The sequence below is a fragment of the Podarcis gaigeae genome, assembly GCF_964106915.1.
Source record: "Podarcis gaigeae genome assembly, chromosome: 12".
Lineage (NCBI taxonomy): Eukaryota > Metazoa > Chordata > Lepidosauria > Squamata > Lacertidae > Podarcis > Podarcis gaigeae.
Genome location: NC_139688.1, coordinates 57,203,270 through 57,225,566, shown reverse-complemented (window position 1 = coordinate 57,225,566; position 22,297 = coordinate 57,203,270). Strand labels below are relative to the sequence as shown.

Below are 22,297 nucleotides of genomic sequence, written 5' to 3'. Positions count from 1 at the left end.
TGGAATTTAACACATGAATTTCCTCATTTATTAGATTTACATTCCAACTAATTAAAGGACTATTAAAATATAGTCAAAACAGAAGAATAAAAAGCAGCAGCTTCATTCACTAAAAACCGCAAAACTTGGGATTCTCTCCAAACTGGTGCCAGAGTTTTGCAGTAGTGTTGCAACGAAAACTCTACTTGTGCTGTGCCTTCATCCCGGAAAACAGCCCTTTCTTCAGGGTGAGAGCATGGAATGGGTCACATGACTGATCCCAGAAGGCACACATCCTGGTTTTTGATCTGAAAAAGTTGGATGGTATGTAAGGATTGTGAAGCCTACAGGCCTTCCAGCAATATTGCCTCTCAGCCATTTGTATCAATACTTTTGCATGTATTGAACATATTCTGATCCACAATCTACATTTTACATTGCCCTTTGCCTTATGTTTCTGCAGTCAGAATTGTAAAAAAATCGGAAATGTTTTATTTGTTATAAAAATCTCAATAAAAAGAACTTAAAAAAACACAACTCCATATTTGTAACTATTGACTTGTAAGTTCTGCTTTCCAAAGAGACAGAGTTATATCAAAACTTTGGCATCAGTTTGGAGTGAATTGGACAATACAGTATTGGATTTCTGGTTGTTAACTACAAAACCCGGCTTACAAAAAACGAGGTTGACACTGCAAAACGACTGCAAAACTTTGGCACTGGTTTGGAGGGGACCCCAAATTTCGGGGTTTGTAGTTAATGAAGCTTGCATTCTTAACCTTTTTGTTGCAACTTGCCCAGACTCCCCCAGCCACCCTTCCCCACAGGATTCTACAGAAAAGGAAGTTGCAGACAAACAACAACAACAGGTGGGGAACACTTCTCTCCAGGCTACCCCCTCTCCAAACATGACTACCTTATCTTTTGTGACTACCTTATCTTTTGTTCCATACGTCTGCATCAGATATTTAATCCTGCCCTACTTCCTGTCAACCTAGCAGTTCGAAAGCACGTCAAAGTGCAAGTAGATAAATAGGTACCGCTCCGGTGGGAAGGTAAACGGCGTTTCCATGCGCTGCTCTGGTTCGCCAGAAGCGGCTTAGTCATGCTGGCTACATGACCTGGAAGCTGTACGCCGGCTCCCTTGGCCTATAAAGCGAGATGAGCGCTGCAACCCAGAGTCGTCTGCGACTGGACCTAACGGTGAGGGGTCCCTTTACCTTTACCTAGAGAATATTACTAGTGGCTATTTTATAAACAATGCTCTAAAACAGGTATATCTGATACTTGTTGCGTATAGATTGAAAATATGGCTGCATAAATACAGATACACCCACATATATGCTGACACTTCAAGTCACTGTTTTCACATTTTTAAAAAAATAATTGCACTCTTGAAGGCAACTATATAATTTTGCTGACTCCTCTCCTCTTTGACTTGTAGCCCCCTCCCCCCCGGGGGCTAAAAAACTGTTTCCTGTGTTCCAAGTCACTGTTGTTTAATGACTTGTGAAAGTGCATGCCTTATGCTCAGAAGATTTTGCATTTCCTACATTTTCCCGTGAAAAACTCTAATGCCACCCACTGCAAATTATAAATACCTTTAAAACATCATATATATTACATATCCAATACTACAGGAAAAATAATCTGTTTTAAAGTGCTTATTGAAGTGTCATTTTTTGGACATGCTTGGTAATCTTGAGAAAATAGGTACATGTTGCTATCACATTAGAAGAAATAGAAGTTAAATAAAAGATCTTCAGCAGCAAACATGGAGGTTATCAATACTGTCACTCAGATGATTTGGAACGGAGCAGGAAGATAAGAATTTTCCAAATGGCTCTTCAAGGTTCCCTGCCCCCCTCTAGATTGTGAGTTCTCAAATATATTTAAATATATTTGGAATAATCAGGGCTTTTTTCAGCTGGAACTCTCCATAACTCAATTCCAGCATCTCTCACATGGGCACCATTGCTATTCTAAGAGAATGAGGAAGGTGTTCGTGGTGAGTTCCAGCACCTCTTTTTCTAGAAAAATAGCCCTGAAATAATATATAAATAATTTCTAAGTTTGTTTTATCCTTGCTGCAGCAGGGATTACTGAAGGTGCTATATATTGTAATTTGGGTGGGTTAAAATGGTCCAATCCACTACCAAAGCTTGGGCACATGTTATATCGGCCTCGGTTTTGGCACCGGGAGCCAGATACCACCACTTCGTTTCCAAAAACTGCCTTTGTTGCAGTGAGGGAAAGATCTTGCAAAAGTAGAGTCAGGGCTGGATTTAGGTTTGATGAGGCCCTAAGCTCCTGAAGCTAATGGGGCCCTTTATAGGTCCAGCTGTCCTTTGTCAACAACCAATTGTCGCTGTTAGAAATGAGCAAACCAGTGATATTTTAGGGAGCAGGCTAGCAGGCGGGGCCCATTACTTACATCATAGGAGCCAACACAACACAAAACACTGTTATTTTATTTGTTTTTTATCTTATATTTTGGAAATGTACACCCAGTTTTTTCCCCTTTACATTTTTTGGGGCCCCCAAGAGAGTGGGACCCTAAGCTATAGTTAGTTTAGCTTATATGTAAATCCGGCACTGAGTGGAGTCCTCATTTGGAAGGTATCCATTGCTGACAGGAAGCCGTTGAACTATAGTTTTCAGTTCCTTTTGATTCAATCCATTGAGACAAGCAGAATTGAAAAGTATAATTCCTGGCAGGAATTAAAGCTTCTGTGGATATCCACCACAGGCACTGGTTGAACTTAATGATGGGACCTTAACCTTTGCAAGTCTTCCTCGCTGCCAGCTTTCCTCTCCTCATCTCAAGGTAAATTTGCAACATGGGGAGGGAGGATGATGGTGGCAGGGGTTTGACAGAACCATCCTAGGCTTGGTATTTCTGAGCTTTCTTTGAAAATTCTCCAATAAAGCTCAGGAAGACAAAATTACAATGTTTGCTGTAGGAAGCTTGCTTGCCATTACAAAATGTTACAAAATGTTACCTATAGGGTTAAGGAAAGGAAATAGATTTCCACAAACATATTCCACAGCATTAAAACATTTTCAGAAACATTAAAACCTGCATGTTACAGTATGAGGCTATTGAAGGTATATAAAAGGTAGTCAGCTTCAAACTATGGTTTATGAAGCTGGTTTCTTTCAGTTAAACATAGTTAAGATGAACCACAGTTTAGTGTTTGGACAACACACCAAACTGTGGTTAATCTAAAACAGAAGTTTCCAATCTCCTCCTTGTGGTCATGCCAGATAACAGAGAAGGGATAAATCAAGGTTTATAGAGGCTCATTCTTGTAATTCTACCCTATTCAATACCCTGAACATAGCCAGATGGATAGGTGGACCTTTTTATGTGCCTTTAATAACTCTCTGCTGAAGAAATACAACCTGTGCCGTTAATTATGATTGTGCAACCCTTACAGCACATAGGCAACAATTATTCACACAATTAATGTTCTTGTTCAAAACAATTTTTCACCATTTATCAGATTTGTGAGAATAAGACAACTACTTACAAAGTGCCATAAAAACTTATAAGCTATCTAAAATAAAGTGAACTTGCAGTGTCAGATTTTACTAAGTTCTTATGACTTCTTGACTCAATTTTTGTTTTTTTCCCCTTGTTTTTTAGGTAAGTGCAAGAAAAAGGTAGGTAAGTTCAACGATGTTACCAGTAGCTGTGAAGTACAGATGGAAGACAGGGTGCCAGCGTCCTATGTCCATTTCTTCCTAGTAGTCCATAAAGTTGAAGAGCTGCTATTTCGCCCCCTACGGGGCCAATTTATTGGGCTTGGCTGATAGCCCACTCCCTGAGCACAGTTTTCTGGGCTTCCTCAATAGTCTTGAGCCATTACTGTGACTACAGCGGATGCTCGGGTTGCAAATGTGATCCATGCAGGAGACATGTTCACAACCCACAGCGTGCGGGTTGTGATTTGGTGCTTTTGCGCATGTGCAAGTGCTGAAACCTGGAACCCATTCTGGTACTTCCAGTTTTGGCGCTGTGCGCAACCCGAAATGTCTGCAACCCAAGGTATGACTGTATTAGTGCTAAATGTAGTTATAGAAACAATTTCTTGGCTTAAGCATAAATAACTGAATAGCTTAATAACTCTATAGCATACAGGCATCAAGAGGTGAAGCTTTTCCGAGCAAAGGGCTCCATTTTAAAAACTTTATATGGACATAGTTATCTGGGAACACAGGGAATATAAATGTAAGTGATCAGTTGATATGGATGAATGAAACCCACATTTTTCTGCATATTTCTGTCCGATTATGTAAGTATACCTTCAATTTACACTAAAGAAATGTGGATAATTTTAATAGCAAAAAAACCTATTAGAAAATAGATGAAGTATAAAGCTTACTCAGCAAACAAGGGAGACTGGATCAAATGCAAACATCATTACATGAACTGTTTTCGTGTAATCGGGTACCATTATGGTTGGAACTGTCAAACAAGCTGTAATTGATGTCATATGGTGCTTTATTTACTTTCAATTGGAAAAGACCTAGAAACATTTAAAACTGCTCATGAATTTTGATTTGAAGACTTTGGGTGCTCATCCAGCTCACACCCATTTCTGAAAGTGTGACACAGAAAGGGATTGAGTTCAATGAAGATATATAAACAAGACAGTACTTGAGTTGTTTTGAGTTCTTGGCATCCTAGTGTCCTTCTAGAAAGATGGCAGAGGCAGACATCTTTGCTAAATTATGCTTTCAAATTGCAGAAATGACTTTTAGGACCACTCTCATCTTTTAAAAGTGGCATTTAGTTTACTTTCATCAGGCTATGGCCTGAGCTGAATGGAAATAGGTTCATTAAACAGGGGTAGGGAACCTGTCATGAGACTCCCATATGTTCTGGCCAGCATGTTCAGGGATGAAGAGAGCTGTGGCTTCTAGTGGTTCTTCATTCCTGGACTAGAACTTCACCTCTTGTCAGCACTATTTGCCTCAGTTCTTTAGACTGTGGAATTTTTTTCAGTTCTAGCGATCAGCCCTATACCTTCCCCTGTGAAGATGGAAGCAAATAATTCATTCAGCTTCTCAGCAATCTCCTTTTGCTTCTATAGCAAACCTTTGAGTTTGTTGTCGTCATCCAAAGTGACTCAATTGCTTTCCTAGCCAGTCTACTCCTCCAATTCTTTTTTAAATATCTCTTCTTTTCTGCTTGCATTTCATTTGTAAGTGTTGTGGTTCGAGGACCCGATCCCCGCAATGTGGAAAGAATATACAAGGACACGTGATATAAGGTTAATGGGCAAGAAAAGGCCACAACTTTATTGATTACAGCAAGTGAAAAGGTATTGGTTTAGGCATTGGATTACGTCAGCTGACTCCACCCCCTCAGAAAGGGGTGAGTCTAAAACAAGGGGGATTTATTCACCAGTCGGTGGAGCCTGTTGATGCTCATCCAACTATAGGTCTCCCTTGATGTCACCGAGGGTCGTGCCATGGCCTCCCGCCAAGCAGGCATCGGACAGAATACACGACCGCCAGATTCCTTTAACGGAATACCCCAAAAATGGAAGGCATAGGCGATGGCCACACCTAGCACTTCGACACCACAACACATTATTCCAATGCCTAACCGCCACCCGAGCCCGAAAGACGAGACGACGAAGAATGAGGCCGGGGAGGGGCTGGCGCCGCAGCAAAAGGCTGCTAAACACGCCCCCCCTCAGGCACCTGGTTGGATGCCTGCCGAGGGGCGTGGGCGCCAGCCAGGTGAGTGGGAGGCAGGGGGCTAACACCCCCTGCTAGAGGCGGAACTCGGGCTCCCGCCCACAACCACTCCCCTCTCTTCCAGGAGGAGCGTCTTTCTCTTTTGTTTTCTTCTTTGGGGCAAACCTTTCATTTTCTGAAAGAAGAATTATTGCCTCCAACAGGTTTCTTGATTCTGATTTTTGACCACACTGAAATCAGCTCACTTTGACACTGCTCACTTTGAGACCTAAAGGATTCCCCATTCGGCACATGTAAGCACATGTTTTTATACTTACTTGTTGGATGGTACCAAACTCTGACTGCAAGTTGGGGTACAGAGTTGCTTGAAAAGCCATCCCTCTAGTGCTCTGACATTTCAGTGCATTTATGTGCTCTCTGTGTGTGTTTTTAAAGTTAATTTCGGCTGTGTACTTAATTGGTTTCTAATGTATCTGTTCACCTCATCACAACCTTCTTGTTTGGACACTCAGTCTGCTTGGAAACTCGGAACACACAAGAGTATTATAAGGATGTAACTTAGTTTACAACATGATTTCACTAAACGGCTAAAATTTCCATGGATATGTGAAATCCATTTATACATCCCTCTCAAAGTATTCATTCTATAACATGGCTTTTAGTCTGAGCTGTCTTTCATTGCCCTCATCCAGCCAAGGGATTGTATGCATCAGTGCAAACTTTGCTGGATTCCATGGTGAATGTGAAAACAGTTGCCAGTTTTCTGAGTGTAAACTAAGGTTACCACTGTATTCAGGAAAATGGAAAATACGTATGTCTGTGGAATACAATTTTATTTTCATGATTTATATATGTTTCTAAATGTGAAATTTGGATTTTAAGGAAATGTTCAAAAGTTTGTGTTTTGAAAATTCTTTAACAGAACATGTACATGTCTCACTCCTTTGACCTGTTCATTATGAATCTCTCACAAAATTAACCCATTTTCTCCTGCCAAATATTGCAGGGCAAATTCCAGAGGAATAGCTGTGATAATGATAGTTGGGTTACGGTGGTAAGGTGAAATAGCACTTATAGCACCTTCAAGATTTACAGATTTACATACATGTTTATCATCATTTCTCCTACACAATCATCTCAGCTGAATAGAGCCCATTTTATTAGATGCATGAAATGTATTAGATGCATGTGTGTAGATATATTTGTCCAATGATATTGATAAGTTGTAAACAATGGAGCAAAAAGTTGATGAATTTCGTGCTTGTGTGTGTGTGTAAATAACATTGTGTAAGGATAACACATGTATCTGATGAAGTGGAATCTGGTCAATGAAAACCTATGGCACAATAAAATCTGGAAGCCTTTAACGCAACATAATATAAACTCTTGGCAGGTTGCAGAATTATCATTTTGTAGGGCAGGCACAGGCAGCAAGTGAGTTTTGGAATTTGTCCAGCTTGCCAGCACAATTCGAGACCCTACTTAGTCTTCCTCGCAGTCCTTATTTTCCTGGGTTTAGAAGAAGACAATGAGAAAGAGGCTGCTACATACGCCATAAAACCAGGAGCAACACAGGCTCTTGTACATAGGAAAGAGTCTTTCATGTAACTAGGTCTCTTGCCTATTCTGACATGTTGGGGAGTGTTAAATCTTGTCACTGGGAAATGTATAAACCTTTGCCTATTTCACATTTTTAAAAGCAGAGGTGGTAACAGACCCTGAAAAAGGACTGAACAGTTCGGTGCAAATACATCTTGCATGTAAAATATCATGTTGCATTTGAAATCTGATAAATATTTATTATCAATGCTGTTTGCTTTTAATCTCTTCTAGATATCATTTCTCCAGCTTTTTAGTACTTAAACAAAAATGGCATTTACATTGCAATATTGCTTGCCAACAATCTCATTTTCTGGTTTAGTCAGCAGCCTTCATGCTTGATTAGTCTTTAATTATACAAATACCTACATATTAAAAAAAGTTTTCTTTTTTTTCCATACTTTGAGCATGTAATTATTTTCTCTTGCATGCAATAACCTTTAATTTTAGGATTAAGCAACTGATTCTCTTTAGTATGGATGGATTTTTTCAAGTGTTAAAGTAAATTTGTTTATTGTATTACGAGTGGGAAAATTAACTTTAGGAAAACCTTTCATTAGCACATTTGACAGCACAGCGATCAGCTCCTTCAAAAAGAAATAAACCTTCAAAAATATCAGTGCTTGGAGGGGAAAATGCTTGGAGGTTGATCCTGCTACCTTAGGGCAACTTCTAAAGTTTCATCTTCCTGTTCACCGTTTGAAAGTATCTGTGTAAGGAAGTGGCTAGAAAAGCAATGGCAGGATGGTAAATTCTTAGGGCTTGCCAACTAAGGAGAATGTTCTGTGATCTTGCAAGACCTCAGTTGCTTAGCATTTTTTCAGACACCTGTGATATTTTTTCTTTTAAATGCACAATTATTGTTATGTTGATGGAACCCAAGTTCCCTTCATTAGCCATGTTTCTATCATGCTTCCCAGTCAAAGGAAAGCACATGGCAGATAGTTAACCCTTAATTGTCAAAGATAACACATACAGTTGCTTCTGGCACTCTGGAGACCTATGCACCCCAATCTAGCGTATAGGCAATTATTCTCAGGTCCCTGTTCTACGGAGCAGTTTCAGCAACAGGGGACCTCTCTACCAGTTTATGTACCTTCCTCTGATGGGCTGCACACATGCAGTCAGAGACTGTGCCTATGTTCCTCTGCCCATCCCTTTTCACTCCCCAGCTGTTTCTGGGAGACAGTGGTGCAGGCAAGGGTGGGGAAACACCTGGACCTTCACTTGCCTGACCTGCCTCTTCCTCCTCTTCTTCCCACCCATCCTGTGCTCCACCCTCCAGCTCTGAAGCTTCCCCTGCTTCCAACTCTTGCCTCCTGGCTGGTACAGTTCCCCAGAAATCACTGATCCCGTCTCCCAAATCAGACCTCACTATCCCTGTGTGCACATCCGGCCAGCCCCTGACACTCCCCTAGACACAATCCATAAATGGTACCGGGCAGGGAGACACGAGGGCGGAAATGCTCTCTGCATGTGTGGACACCATTAAATGCTTCACCCCATTAAAACCAACGTAACCTGTTTAAGAAAAAATAAGTTTAAGATAGGATGATTTAATGTGAAATATACCACTATTTCTCTTTTAGCAATCATACGTAGGATAAGACCCTCCTGCCCAGACATTCACTTTGCATTCCCCCACCATGCTTTTTTGTAAAGAAGCACGGGCCCAAATGTGAATATGTATCCTTCACCCAATACGTTTTGCTCGGTACAATATAGTGCAGAGATGTTTGAGCAATTTTTCCCTCAGCTTATTATCAACAGCAGCCTTAATGGAGAGGGCAAGTGAGACTTAAACTCCGACTATATAAGAGCTGACTTCCATGTTTAGTCTGCGCTACTATTGAACTTAGTTACCATCTTTAATATGTTATATATTATCCAGATAAATGTAACTGAAATTAGACTTGCTTTTTGTTAGAAAATAGCTTTCTTTCTTTCTTTCTTTCTTTCTTTCTTTCTTTCTTTCTTTCTTTCTGAAATTTTTTCTTCAGTGAAAGAGCTGTGTAGCTTAGCAGCTAAGAGTATGCTCTCTGATTTGGGAAGCCTCCAGTTTGAATTTCACTGTAGCCATGCAAATACTAGGCTGCCTTAGGCAAGCAACAGTTCCCTCAACCAGCAATAGGGTGGTAATAATATTGTACGGACTACTGAGATAATATGTGTGATATACTTGGAACACACACGCTATCTCAAGTATTACTTTTTTTTAAAAAAACCCCACAACTCAATAGTCTTAAATTTATGTCTTCTTCTTTTTTTTAAAAAAAGTTTTATTTCTTTCTCCATAATCATTTTGCTACACACCTTGTTCATGCTACATTTGAATGAATAGGTGTAATTTCTCTCTTCCTTTCACAGAATCATGGAATCATAGCTGGAAGAGACCCCAAGGGTGAGCTAGTCCAACCCTTGCAATGCAGGAATCACATCTAAAGCATCCATGACAGATGGCCATCAGGGGTGCTGACTTGGGCCCCAGGTTATGGGTGACCAATGGCGCCCGTGATGTAACAAGACATTGTGATGTCACGTTGTATCAGTGGCACTTCCAAGGTCTTGTGGGGTCTTGGAGGTTATGTCTGAGACTTCGCGAGAGTTCTGGCATGACTTCCAGTTTCTACTGGAAGTTTCCAATTTCTACTGGAAGTTGCATTCAGAGGCCTGGTGGGGTCTCTGAGATCACATCCAAGGCCTCGCGAGACCTCTGGTGCGACTTCTGGTCTGGGGGTTGTGTCAGTGCTCAGACAGTGGAAACTGGAATCTGTGTTGGAGCCCCGCATTGTGGGTGCCCTTGCACCCAGAGCCCTCTAAACCTGGCATCTAAGATGGCCACCCAACCTCTGCTTAAAAACCTTCAGTGAAGGAAAGTCCACAACCTCCCAAGGGAGTCCATTCTACTGTCCAACAGCTCTTCCTGTCTCACACCTTTTTTGGGTTATTTGTACCCCTCCTGACTTCCCTAGAGCTCACACATGATCTATCCAGGGTACTCTGCAGCATGATGAAGAACACAGCAGTTCTATGATTTAAAAATGAGACTTCATATCCACCAGCCAGGTGAAATGTCTGATGTAATTATTGATCTATCATCTTCCACAGGATTTCCCTGCCCTCGTGTGCTATTGTGCCCATTTATAGTTCTCAGCACTAATTTCAAAAGCTTCGCTTCCAAAAAATAAGACAGACTTTGTTTGTCCCAGGCCACACAGCTGGCCATTGTGACCTATTGATATTTTTTTCTTTGCACACTTCAGGAATAGTGTGTTTGTTTGTGGGTGGGCTGGAGTATAAGGTGTGGGAGAGAATGTACTGTGTGCATAAAAGAGAAAAATCTCCCCATGTATATATGGTGTGACCATGGGGATAAAATGATATATCCTTCTCTCCCCCGCCTCTATTTATTTAGCCCTTATTTGTTTCTAGTAGCCGCAGTAAGGTCAGACTAAGCCAAGAGAACGAATGGAATAAGCGTCCTGATGGGCTGCCCGAAGCTGGCTGGTGTTACGGATCAGCGTAAAAGCAGCTCTTTTCCCTGTGCCTGGGCCGATGTAACTCACTGGAGTGGCAAATTACATCAGACCTACAGCTGTAACCCGGCATTATGATTAATTTGATCAGTAATTTCTCCTGTTTTTCATTTTAATCGGTGTGACTATTCTGCTGTGGCAGGTCTTTCAGATCTAATTAAGATAAATCTCAGAGTAAAAGACTTGGCAGAATTTTCAAGTCAAATCCGAGCGTCAAGTGTGAAAGACCTGCAGCACCAGTCAATCAATCCCCGGTAAAAAGATGGCAGGCTCTAACTCAGCAATCAACAAATTTCATACATTCCAAGAGTGCTTAGTCACTCTCTCAAATGATCCTGGCTTTGGAGAAAAAGAAAGTATCATTTTTATTTATTTTCAAAGCATTCATTAATCAAATCAACTGTAACTACACCAGGATCCACAGGTGGACATCATACGTTATTTCCTAGAGTTTGCTGCAAATGTTCGGTTTTACGTTTCTCCATATTTCAAAGCAAAGCAACTAGCCTTTCAGAGTTCAGATCCAGACTTCTCTGCCTGCAGTGTCTTCCACATACTTGGGGCTTGTGGAAGGTCCTTGACAGAAAGAAGTATGTACTATCCTTTCTGTTCAGCAGTTCGTAGTTGGACAACTGTAGGAACCCATCACCATAGGAAATTGTTGGTTGTATGGTTCAGGGACGATGAAGACAAATGACCTTTTGCAATGTAACCACTTGGTGAGCTAGTCATCTAACTCCATTCAAGCACTAATCTACCTCGTGATGAGGTCTCTTAACCAAGGGTGGCTTGATCCTGTGCTTCCTTCATGCCAAATAGAAAGAGGAATTTGATTATACACTGGATACAGATGCACAGTAGTCATGTAGTAAAATAGTATCATGTATCCACCACAGTCACAGGCATCCATTCTACATTACATTTCACACACCCCTGAAGTGTGCTAAAATCTTCTTTTGCCATTTGGCAGAATCATACAAATGACTAAACCAGCTTGGAGAGACCTTGGTGCAAAGTACCTTGGTTTTCTGAATGGACTCAGTTGTTCAGTTTACCAAATGGTTACATGTATTACCTTGTTGTGAATCTCGCTAATCTCAGTTTCTATCAGCTTTCAGTATTGCTCTGCTATGGGGTAAGGAGAATATTTCTACACTCCTGATTTCTGAACAGATCAGGTAAGTTATCCTCCTCACCTGGCTAGGGTGATACCGATGGTTTGCAATGTTATGAATCTTCACAAACTTGCTTTTATCTGCTCTGTAAATGGAAGGTCTGGAGTTGGAAGGAAAGCATCCACACAGGAAAGTGTTTGTAATCTGTCAATTTCAATTTCAAATCTGTCCATTTCAATTTCTCTCAGTTTCTTATTTTTCACTTAAGCTCTGTTTCCCCCCATTCGTGAACGTTTTTTTTAAAAAGTCTACAATGAAATTCACACATGTTTTTAAGTGTATTTCTCTTAATATATGCATTTTTGTAAGGAATTTCCACTAACATAATGCTTTTCTCATGTAGTATTTTCATTAATATACACAGTTTTGTGCACACTGTCCCCTGATATATGCTGTTTTGTAGACTTTTTATTGGCCGCTTAACTGCATCAAAGGTTAACTGTATTTCATTTCATGTATTATTTGGGAAATGTAAATTATGCAGGTTTGCATTAATGCAAGAACTGCAGGCCCCCCTGTATTTATTTGCAAGCTATTTCTTTTTTGAATTATGGAGGTGGTTTGGGGAGGGGACAAAGGACTGGGAAACCAACACAACTGATGTCCCATCCACACACTTCAGTGAATTCTGCAGCAAATGCTTTCTGGTATTAAATTCAGGGCTAGCCTCTTGGGCTTTAATAATGCCAATTGTTTTACTAGAAGATTAATTTCTTTCACTTTAAATGTGACTCAGAACAATTCTTCCTGCGCTTCTAAAAATAGCAACACCTGCAGAGAGTATATTTGGACGGGCCAGCCAAGCAGTGCATCAGCAGAGAAGAGCTTTCCTTAGGGAACAGAAAGGTTCTTGTACACATTCCCTTTCCAAACCCCTTAAACATCACTTTATTCTGTTTAAATGCAGCTTTTCAAAACCCTGCAGTGAGATGAACAAGTGCTTAATCAACCCAAAAGGTAGCAAGCTCCTGGAATAGAAAAAAAGCTTGCTGGAAAAGATACCTATATATATATATTTGCCTAATACAGGGTGGGTATCCAGACTGATCAGCATATAAATCCTACTCATTTTCTACAGTTGACGGACTGTACTCCAGTAATTCAAATCCATTAATAACACAGGCAGAGATCAGACACTGGCATCTTAATCAGGGATGGAAACCTCAGGCCAAAGGACAAAATATGGCACCTCAGGCTGTCCCCAGGCCATATCCCTCACAGCACCCCCTTGAGTGCTTTTGCCCGGCTGAAATGTGTCCTCTGAGTGCCACCGGCTTGTGTGCATGGAGGAGAAGAAGAGTGTGTGTTTGTAGAAACTGCAAACATTTGTGTGGCTGGAATGTGGCCTGCGCAGAGGTAGGAGACATATATGTTGCTCCACCCCTTTTGCCTCTGGCAATGCCCACCAATGTCAACACAGCCCCCATCAAGCTGTCTAGTAATGATTGAAAAGATTCCTCACTTCTGGCTGCAGTATTCTTTTTGGAAAACTCTGCCCAGAAAAATCCTATCTAGAAACTGAAAGCTTATATTCAACCATATAGCGTTTGTTCCTTTCTATTTCTTCCTCCCATCAGTGAATTCTATGATAGTTGGTACAAACAGAGTTTTCCCCCTGCTCCGTCTTCACTTTTGATGTTCTTGTGATGGAGGATTCACAAAGTGTGTGTGTTGGGTGGGGGAGGAAATGGGTGTTTGAGATAGTAGGACCCCCCAATTGCCTCTTGATTCCCCATTCCCTACAATGATTCTCCCTGGTAAGGTGAACCCAGCATTAGTCACGAAGTGGAGGCGGAATGAATCTGATTTGTGAATAACTAGCAGACACTTACAGTCTACCAACGGAGTATTTGAGAGCTTTGGCTGGATAGGGTGGGCAGAACTCATGGCATCTTGGACATGAATGCTGACAATTGCAGTCCTACTTCTTTTGGAGCCCCCTACTTTTGTAGAGGACTATCCAACTGTGAATAAATGTTGTCGTGTCAAATTTCTCTTAAGCCTGTATTTTGGCTCAAAAGGATGTGTCTCTCACAACCACTTCATCATGTGGTAGCTGTGTGGAAGAGCTTTTCCATGTCAGTTTCCAGCTCTGCCCACTGAGGGACAATTTAGTCACCTGTACTCATCACCAGGTGCTGAACCGTCTTTTTGGTTCACACCTGGTGGTGTGCCTAAAGCTGATTCTGGTGCACAACCACAAATGAACACAACTGCCTTGGCACACAGCAGATGCACACAACTCGTGGCTCTCACCTGTACTCAACACCATGTGCTGAACCGTCTTTTTGGTTCACACCTGGTGGTGTGCCTAAAGCTGATTCTGGTGCACAACCACAGATGAACACAACTGCCTTGGCACACAGCAGATGCACACAACTCGTGGCTCTCATATAAAAGATGCAGCCGGACCCATCAGAAGCTTTTTCACCAGGATACCACACCCTGAAGTGATGGTGAGAATAGGCTTTTAAATCAAAGAAGCGAGCAATCAAACAATGTGCTGTTGCTTTGCATTCTAACAATCTAGTGCTTTATTCAGTGCTACTGAGTCATAACAACTTCTGTAGATGGCCATTGATATTTTAGCAGGCTTTTCAAAAGTGGTGCACTCAAGAAATACTAAAGCAGGGACAGGCAACTGGCAGCCTGAAGGCTCCATTGGTTCCCATGGGCTTTCCGTTTAGCCCCCACCACAATCCCAGGGGACCCTTCCTCTCTTGCATTTCAACTAACTTCAGTCACAGGAGACAGACAACTCTATCACAAATTACACCGGTGACATTCTTAATGCTCTGCACAAGTCAAGGCACCTGCAAAGGAAAGCATACAGCCAAGGTATCTCCTTGCCCAGTTGAGGTTGGGATGGGGAGAAGAGTAGGTGGACAGGACCAAGCTAAACCTGAAAGTGGCAGGTCAGGGTCAGGCTGCTTGCTGTCGAATCTCTATAAAACACAACATGGGCAGTTGAGAGACGAGAGCTAGAACTTTCCCCACATCTTCCTTATCCTAGTCAACTTGCCACACCAAGAACATGGGGATCTGTCCTGCACTGAGCTAGACCCTTCATCCATCTACACAGTACTCTGACTGGTAGAAGCTCTTCAGGGTTTCAGACAGGAGCCTCTTCTACCCCTACCAAACCATGGTCAACCGTAGAACTATGGCTCTTCCTCAAACAGCTACTCTCAAATAGGGATAGGGGGAGGGGAGAAATTTGACTCAGTTTGCATTTAAAGCTGAATTTATCAAATTCACACATTCCAAAACAATACAAGAAGCACAATGCAGCCATCCTTCAAAATCTGCACTTACCCAAATTTGGCAATGCAGTTTTCTGGAAAAACAGCGTTTACAAAAATGCATATATCAGGGGAAGTGTGTATAAAAATGAATTATATTAGTGAAAATAAGAGACATATATAAGGAGAAAATGCTTGCAGAAGTGTGCACGTTAGTCAAAACCACAGACAAAAATGTGTTTCTTAAGGGAAATCTGCACTAAAATGCTGAAGAATGTGTGTGTGTGTGTGTGTGTGTGTGTGTGTGTGTGTGTTTTAAAAATCACAAATCGATGCAGAAAGCTGGCGAACTGAATTTAAGATTGGGAAAATGAGAAACAGAGAAGTGAAATGGACAGATCCTTCCATCCCTACTCTCAAAGCAATATAATTTTTGCTGTCCACACCTCTCCCAAATCTCAAAGATTTGTAGCAAATTCCTGGAAGTGTCAGTGAACATTGAATTGAGCTCCTTAGAAAAACAGTTTTATCTTCTTTTAATGGAAAATCAGCCCTTGAAAGCAATGTTTGCTTGTTGTGTTTTACTTTTACGAAGCAGCAGGTTTTGGGGGCATCTGTGCAGGTGCTCTTTCTCATTTAAGCTTGAGCTTTCCCATCTATTTTTCGTTGCCATAAAATATCTAGGTGCCAGATATATTATTTAAGATTAGCATGAAAATTTAATCTGAAGTAGAATCTGCTTTCGCAATCTAAGGCTTTGCTTTTATTTGGGCTGGTTTCTTTGGTAGTTATAAGTCTTGATGTTCCACACCTCTCCTCCTGCCTACCCAAACACCCTCTTCTCTCTTTTTATTTACCCGTCAAGTTCCTTCTTTGGCTTTGCTTATTTTGTGTAGGTTTCAACAACACAAAGGTGCTTTATCATTGAGTTCTGAAAATGGTCAGAATAATTCTACAGTCAAGGCAGCCCTTGGGAAATCTCCTCATTTTCTGTCGATCTTTGTAGGTGAGTAAAAGAGTGAGAATCAGTTGGGTTCTTTTTCCAGCTGCAGTATAGCTCTTCCTCTGCATAGCAGATTTTTCTCGTTTGTGTGGTTCAAATATATGGATAGAACTGAATCGAACACTAGCACCAGCTAGCATCAAAATAAAATACCACCATCCCCCAATTTACAAGGATTCAGAAACAGCATAAGACTACAATTACACATGGTCCTTCTGGTTAAACAAGAAAAAAACATGATACATAAAATGTGATTATTTCATTCTATCAGTTTGGGCCTGAGTTTGCAGCCACTGTGGTAGCATACCTTTTGCTACATATAAAGTTCACATTAATCTATGGCTATTGGTGTCTTAATTGTGCATTTAACAGGCTATACATGTGGCCTCATGAGCAGCCTAACGTAAAAAGGGAACTCTCTGTATTTCACAGATCAATTGGTTTCAGAGTATACTTTGCTCACAGAAGTTGATCTGTGAAATTGTGTGAATTCCCTCTTCAGTGGGATGTTTGGCTCACATGAGGAGACACATGGAGCTATTAAGGTGGTGCCAGTGCAAATACTAGCTCTTCAGAAGAGGGGGTTTACCTCAGGACCACACCAGGAAAGGGAAGGGTCAAATTCCTTTCACATGCCAAAGCTGTGGCAATGCCATGCCTGAATCAGCTGTAAGTACAGCCAGTATTTCATGCATTCCCCCCCCCCCCCCCGTTAGTGCAAAAACCTGAAATAATATTACTTAGGTTGAGAAGAAAGTCACTCTGGTCAGGCAGAAAGGAACTGAAGTCAGTCTCTCTAGAGTCTAAGCTTACTGACTTAATCCCTGACCATGCTAGCAGCAGCACCTAATACTGGTCTTCTAGTTTACTTTTTGGCAACTCTGTCTTATCACTAAGCTACTAGCTTTTATTTTTAAGGCTCTTCGCTACTCTCCCCTTTCTTATTTCCCCTTACCTCCTTTTAATTCCCCAAACACAAAAGCAGTGACTATTTGTTTTTAGCTCTAGTAGTCAGTCATATTTTAAGATTTATCTGTTTTCTCACCAATTGCTTGGTACTGTAAGTTGATTAATTTATCACAAGTAAAAAAATGCAGATTTTAATCAGATCCTGTTGCATTAGATATGGATTTATAAGGGTTATTTGTATAATGAACCAATATGATTTGGCAACTTCATATGTGTGATTGAATAAAAAATGGTTCATGTCTGCTTGGACGAGTGTATGAGTGTGTACTTTTAAAAGAAGGACCACTGAGGCCTGGAAGTCCTTGGCATGAACTGCAAGAAATTAGAACCCAGACCTCCAGCTGCTATCCTGTTCCTACCACAGCGTACGGTATGGTTTACTTTAATTGTGTAAACTGTTTTCTGTTCTTACTCTCAATCACATGCTTGAAATGATACTTCATGTTAGGAACTCTGGAAGTACTTTCTCCTGAAGGTTGCAGAAGTAAGTCTATGCACCTGAAAAGCATGTTTGCGCTGTAAATTCATGAATATCATCATCTATGTGAGGAGTAACACCACCAAAACAGGTTAAAAGTGTGGTCAAAGATGGCCCTGGTAACCATTACAGGTAGCCATATATACTGTTTGTGTATCTCTCTCTCTCTCTCTCTCTCTCTCTCTCTCTCTCTCTCTCTCTCTCTCTCCACACCCACACCTACACACATCATGCAACCTGGAAATGCAGCACTGTCTGCTGACCTAAGTGCAAAACAGTAATAAAATCATAGCGTGACACAGAAAAATCTAACAAGAATCATTCTGAATTTTGTAGCTCTGTTTGCAGCCCAACACCGCCATCAATTTAAAATCAACAAAAGAAAGTAAAATACCTCACTCAGGTATATGTAACAAAGTCACTTTCATTTAATTTTCTGTCTGAAGACATGACAGCACCTGTACATTTTTAGTTATAATTGTTGTTATCCTTCAGAGCCTTTTGAAATAAATGCAATCATCCTTCTGTATTACTGGCTTCTCCATGACAATCTTTCTAAGTTGCCCTGTTCTAAACCAATATCTTTCAGACAGCCGCTGAATAATGTAAGAAGATAAAACCCACATGAAAAATCAAGAATTCAGAAATGAAATTTAACCTGTCAAATTGTAACTTAGTTGATCTTTATTCCCTTAATATTCTTCAAACTGAAACTGCTTCGTTCTAGTTCATAAAGACCATTTACCTTGGAGGCTATTATTTCCTAGAATTTAATTCCAAGTCAATATTTAAGTTAAAGCAACAGACAAAAAACAAAAAACAGACACAAACACAAACCGGCTTCTTAGAGGCTTTTACAATAGTGGTTGTGGAAAATGGTGTCAAGTAACGTCTGCGTGCCGTTGTAAGTCCCCTTGTCCTAATGTAGGCATCAGCAGCTAGAGAGCCGGGGGTCAAATCTGGCCAGTGAGGGATATCAGCTGGTCCCTGAGCTGCCAGTTTAGAAGCAAGAAACAGTGCACTGTGGCAAAAGGATTGGTTGGTACCTGGGAAATACAGGAGAGGACTGGCCTCCCACACTCTGATCCTTCCTCAGAATGGTTTCCTCATAAAACTAGTGGCCAGTCAAGGGTCAGGAGGAAACAAAACAAAACAAGACACCTCCCAGCCAATCCTACAGAAGCATTCAAATAATTTTAAAGATGGCAAGACTAAAGGCAACAGTAGCTGCTTAGGAGTACAGCAAACAGATGGGTAGTTAACAAGCAGTTTAGGATGTTCCAGTTACAGATAGGTAGCCGTGTTGGTCTGCCATAGTCAAAACAAAATAAAAAAATTCCTTCCAGTAGCACCTTAAAGACCAACTAAGTTAGTTCTTGGTATGAGCTTTCGTGTGCATGCACACGAAAGCTCATACCAAGAACTAACTTAGTTGGTCTTTAAGGTGCTACTGAAAGGAATTTTTTTATTTAGTTTAGGATGTGTCTCATACAGAATTTACTCATCTATGCTGGCTTGGCAGCAGCACTGAGACAATGAAATGTGACAGCAACCCCTTTGGATCTAACTCTCTCTAAATCTCTCTCTCCTTCATCATCATCATCATCATCATCATCATCAATCTACCTATTAAAGAGTCCCTAAGCTCTTGCTAACACAACAGCCTGCCCACAAACCTTAAGTACTCATTGGCAATATATTATTGTCGTGCCTTTTAAAGAAACTTGTGCTTTTGAGGCCAAAGAATTCTAAACTAATACCCTTTGTGCTATGGCTACATGGGAACCTTTGCAGCAAACGGTGGATTTCCCGAGCCCAGGGACTCTTTCAAAACAACAGGTTTTTGTGATGAATACAGAACACGCTTCCCCCGCCAACCAAGTTCCAAACTGCCTCTCCCCACACCGTAAAACTTGGCCCACATCTGTAGTTCAGTCTTTGGCATGTTGACTCAGAAGGAATTTCCATTGTAATCAAGAGGGTTACCGGCAGGCACAGACCAGGGTGCCACATCTGTACAGCCCTAGGTGACTCTTCTAAGGACATTCCCATTCCCCAGGCCGCTCTCCTCACCAGTCCTGCTCCACAGCCTCCTCAAGTGCTATTGACTGGCTTGAATGTGTCCTAGAATTGTGGTAACGCCATTTGCTTGCCTGATGGAGAGAATGTGTTGGGATGTGTGTCTAAAAACTCTGACTTTAGCATGGCTGGGATGTAGCCTTCTGTAGAAAAGGAAGAAGCACATCCATTGCTCTGACTCACGCGTGCATAGTAATTGCTCTCATTCCCGGATCCTATCTACAGGTAGAGGTACATTGTCCATACAAATGGGAAGTGATCTTCTGCATTTATCACCTATTAATTAACATTCAGCCAATAGCATGACAGCATGGCACACAACAATATTTATTAGTATGTGCATATGAGTGAGATTTTCCCATCCCCTCCTTAATCAATAGAGCAAATCAGGTCAATAAGAAAATAGCCTGGATTGCTTTTTATGCAGGAATCAGCTGGTGAAACTCTTTACAGAACTGACATACATTTTACCATCTGGTAACATTGCTGCAGATCAAAAGGCTGTTAAAGGGGCAACTTCAAGAGACAAAGATAGAGATGTTGGGTGGCCAGAATCTTTATCTTGCTTGCCATCTTGTGGATTTCTCTTCTGTTTATGTTTCAAAATAAATTTGGCTGCTTTTTCTGTCTCATGTGAGGACCTGTCCATACTACATTCATATTGGTGGCTTCCCCCAAAGAATTCTGGGAAGCGTACTTCAATGAAGGAGGTGAATCTTCTCTGTGGCAAATACTAATCTCCTCTCACCAATCCGAAGAGTTACCTGGGGCCAGGGTTTAAGGTTGCAGTCCCATGCACATTTAGGAATAAGTCTTACAAGTAAGCATGTAGGGGGTATGGCTGCATGTTTGCAGTGCAGAGAACATCCTGAGTGAATGAGACTTGTGTATGAGCTTCCGCAAATATGCTGGGTGATGAACTAATAAAAATCCACCCCACTTCCAAAGCTGTGGGAAACACATTTCCCTGGCTTTCCTATACTTGTGCCTATGGCTTATTTTGTGTAAGTTGCTGATAACACACTAGAAAAAGAGGCATTTACCCTTCAGTGGAAAGCAGTCTAGGAATTCCCACTGTTCGGTTTTGCTTTTTTCTTATTGCTTACGTAAAAGCTGCTGGTTTGGTACAGCATGCATACAAAAGATTGATTTAAATTAGCTGGCAGCAATCAGCATGTACATGCAACCCCTGCAGAGTTCATTTTATTTTCCCTGCAGTGAGTGGATCATTGCCTTCCTGAGGAATGAAATGGACTCTCCTTTGCTACCACATGGAGACTTAGGGTACATTCGTACCAGCTGTTTTTCACAGACTGCTGTTCTTATTTGCAGATGCTTGCAGACTGCACCATACGTCTAGTCATCAATACCACCATACTCGTCTGTGCGTGTGTGTGCGCGCGCACACACACGCAGCCTGTATCCCTTCTTTAAATAGGTACAAATGATAGTGTAATGCTATATACCTGGGACAAACCAAGAATGGTCTTGGTGCTTAAGAGTGGGTATAAACTGGCTGATAGTTGCCAGGGTGTTGTGGGAAAGTATGAGGGACAGGAGAGTGGTGACCAGAAAGAGGTGGAGGACAATAGCCACCTTTTTATGGGCAAAAGATGATTTGGGGAAAAACTCTTTTCATTCAGCCTTGAACAAATTAAACCCAAGTCCTGTTTTGGGGCTCCCCATAGACATCTGGTTGGCCACTGTGAGACCATGATGATGAACGATGTTATGTCCACGTGCCCTTAAATCCCTGCTCAGCCATGAAGCCCACTAATTGCCCTTAAGTCTCTCACTCACTCTCAACCCAACTGGTCTCACAAGATTGTTGTGAAGATAAAACGAGGGGAGAGAGAACTATGGGGGGGATATCTCTGCCCATCAGTAGCTGACCTGGCAGCTTGTGGGAGGCATCTCACCTTTCCCTTTAGTTATCCCATACCTCTCCATCTCTACCCACCTGCCCCATGTCATAGACAAGAGAAATAGTGGGTCAAATGGTCAAGAAGGTGGTTTCTGAACATGCTGTAGAGGAAAGGGAGGGGCAGGTGGGGCTCGTCAATCTGGGAAGGCAGCCCTGGGAAGGAAAACTATGATCCTCAACCTTTGCTGCCTTGTGGGACATGTTTGGGAGAAGAAAAGTCTAAGAAGGAAACCCTATATAAATCCACAGTGAATTCTTAAGATGGTTGGATGGCATCTTTCTGGCAACTGCTGCAGCCAAGCTAGTGCCAATCGTATTGCTCTGCTTTCCTTTGGACCACATCAGTGAGGTCAAGGGATGGTCTTGTTGTCTGGGCAGCCCAGGACTTCCATGCACTGCCCAGGCTTGTGTCCTAAGGGAGGTCACTTCAGTACTGCTAACACAGCTGTTTGATTTCAACCCCAGATGTTTGCTCCATTGTCTCTCAAGAGTCAAGACAGATGGATGCCAGCAACCAAGTGAAAACATGGGCAAATGGTTACTCAAACAAAACGAGGAGGTGAGCAAGAGAAACTTTGGAAGAAGTGGCCAGAACAAATTC

The 22,297-nt window shown here is 41.6% G+C and overlaps 1 protein-coding gene across 2 annotated transcripts in view; it reads right to left on the bottom strand.

Annotated features, from left to right (window-relative positions):
• POU6F2 (POU class 6 homeobox 2) overlaps window positions 1-22,297 on the bottom strand; it is a 305,787-nt gene that overhangs the window by 47,651 nt on the left and 235,839 nt on the right. The window lies entirely within an intron of this gene.